A 2,895-nucleotide genomic window follows, 5' to 3' on the forward strand; every position below is an offset into this window, starting at 1 on the left:
GAAAACACGTGGTTTCTCCTCCTCCTGACCCCTTTGCCTTTGCGTTGGTTCCCACCCCCAAAACGTCTGGCTACGGAAAGCGCAGTGTGCCGGTTTTTTTTTAACAGGTGCACATCTAGGATCACAAAATGATAAACTGTGATTTTATTTTGGACAGGTGTTCTGTATTACTGAAATTAGAAAATGTAGACTTTTTGTATAACATCATTCTTTGGTTAATATGGCTGTAGCGGTGTGCAACACTTCTCAAATCAAATTGTATTTGTCACATGCGCAGAATACAAACAACAGACCTTACTGTGAATGCTTAATTACTAGCCCTTAACCAACAATTCAGTTAAGAAAAATAAGAGTTAAGAAAATATTTACTAAATAAACTAAAGTTTAAAAAAAAGAGTAACACAATAAAATAACAATAACGAGACTGTACAGGGGGTACCGAGTCAATGTACAGGCACTCAATATCAAAGCTGGTGAACCAGGGATATGGGACTGAATAAATTGACCATATTGACCTACACTGCCAATAATGTTGTTGTTGATGTCTATAAACACTTATGTATGTATGTGCATACACCACCGTTCAAAAGGTTGGGGTCACTTAGAAATGTCCTTGTTTTTGAAAGAAAAGCAATTGTTTTGTCCATTAAAGTAACATAAAATTGATCAGAAATACAGTGTAGACATTTAATGTTATAAATGACAATTGTAGCTGGAAACAGCTGATTTTTAATTGAATATCTACATAGTCGTACAGAGGCCCATTATCAGCAACCATCACTCCTGTGTTCCAATGGCACGTTGTGTTAGCTAATCCAAGTTTATAATTTTAAAAGGCTAATTGGTCATTAGAAAACCTTTTTGCAATTATGTTAACACAGCTGAAAACTGTTGTGTGATTAAAGAAGCAATAAAACTGGCCTTTAGACTAGTTGAGTATCTGGAGAATCAGCATTTGTGGGTTTGATTACAGGCTCAAAATAGCCAGAAACAAAGAACTTTCTTCTGAAACTCGTCAGTCTATTCTTGTTCTGAGAAATGAAGGCTATTCCATACGAGAAATTGCCAAGAAACTGAAGATCTCGTACAACGCTGTGTACGACTCCTGTCACAGAACAGCGCAAACTGGCTCTAACCATAATAGAAAGAGGAGTGGGAGGCCCCGGTGCACAACTGAGAAAGAGGACAAGTACATTGGAGTGTCTAGTTTGAGAAACAGACGCCTCACAAGTCCTCAACTGGGGGCTTCATTAAATAGTACTCGCAAATCACCAGTCTCAATGTCAACAGTGAAGAGGCAACGCCGGGATGCTGGCCTTCTGGCAGAGATACCTCTGTCCAGTGTTCTTTTGCCCATCTTAATCTTTTCTTTTTATTGGCCAGTCTTAGATATGGCTTTTTCTTTGCAACTCTGCCTAGAAGGCCAGCATCCCGGAGTCGCCTCTTCACTGTTGACGTTGAGACTGGTGTTTTATATGTTGCATAATTTTTTGGTTCAGTGTATGCAGTGTCTTTAGAAAGTATTCACACCCCTTGACTTTTTCCAAATGTTGTGTTACAAAGTGGGATTAAAATTTTGGCAAAGTTTTGGCAAATCGGTTATGACATCTTTTTTTGTGCATGACACAAGTAATTTTTCCAACAATTGTTTACAGACAGATTATTTCACTTATAATTCACTGTATCACAATTCCAGTGGGTCAGAAGTTTACATACACTAAATTGACTGTGAATTTAAACAGCTTGGAAAAATCCTGAAAATTATGTCACGGCTTTAGAAGCTTCTGATAGGCTAATTGACATCATTTGAGTCAATTGGAGGTGTACCTGTGGATGTATTTCAAGGTCTACCTTAAAACTCAGTGCCTCTTTGCTTGACATCATGGGAAAATCAAAAGAAATAAGCCAAGACCTCAGAAAAAAAAGGTAGACCTCCACAAGTCTGGTTCATCCTTGGGAGCAATTTCCAAACGCCTGAAGGTACCACGTTCATCTGTACAAACAATAGTACGCAAGTATAAACACCATGGGACCACGCAGCAGTCATACCGCTCAGGAAAGAGACGCGTTCAGTCACCTAGAGATGAACGTACTTTGGTGCGAAAAGTGGAAATCAATCCCAGAACAACAGCAAAGGACCTTGTGAAGATGCTGGAGGAAACAGGTACAAAAGTATCTATATCCACAGTAAAACGAGTCCTATATCGACATAACCCGAAAGGCCGCTCAGCAAGGAAGGAGCCGCTGTTCCAAAACCGCCATAAAAAACCCAGACTACGGTTTGCAACTGCACATGGGGACAAAGATCGTACTTTTTGGAGAAATGTCCTCTGGTTTGATGAAACAAAAATATAACTGTTTGGCCATAATGACCATCGTTATGTTTGGAGGAAAAAGGGGGAGACTTGCAAGCCGAAGAACACCATCCCAACCGTGAAGCACGGGGGTGGCAGCATCATGTTGTGGAGGTGCTTTGCTGCAGGAGGGACTGGTGCGCTTCACAAAATAGATGGCATCATGAGGATGGAAAATGATGTGAATATGTTGAAGCAACATCTCAAGACATCAGTCAGGAAGTTAAAGCTTGGTCGCAAATGGGTCTTCCAAATGGACAATGACCCTAAGCATACTTCCGAAAGTGTAGCAAAATGGCTTAAGGACAACAAAGTCAAGGTATTGGAGTGGCCATCACAAAGCCCTGACCTCAATCCTATTGAACATTTGAGGGCAGAACTGAAAAAGCGTGTGCGAGCAAGGAGGCCTACAAACCTGACTCAGTTACACCAGCTCTGTCAGGGGGAATGGGCCAAAATTCACCCAACTTATTGTGGGAAGCTTGTGGAAGGCTACCCAAAACGTTTGACCCAAGTTAAACAATTTAAAGGCAATGCTACC

This window comes from Salvelinus namaycush, chromosome 23 (assembly GCF_016432855.1).
Source record: "Salvelinus namaycush isolate Seneca chromosome 23, SaNama_1.0, whole genome shotgun sequence".
Lineage (NCBI taxonomy): Eukaryota > Metazoa > Chordata > Actinopteri > Salmoniformes > Salmonidae > Salvelinus > Salvelinus namaycush.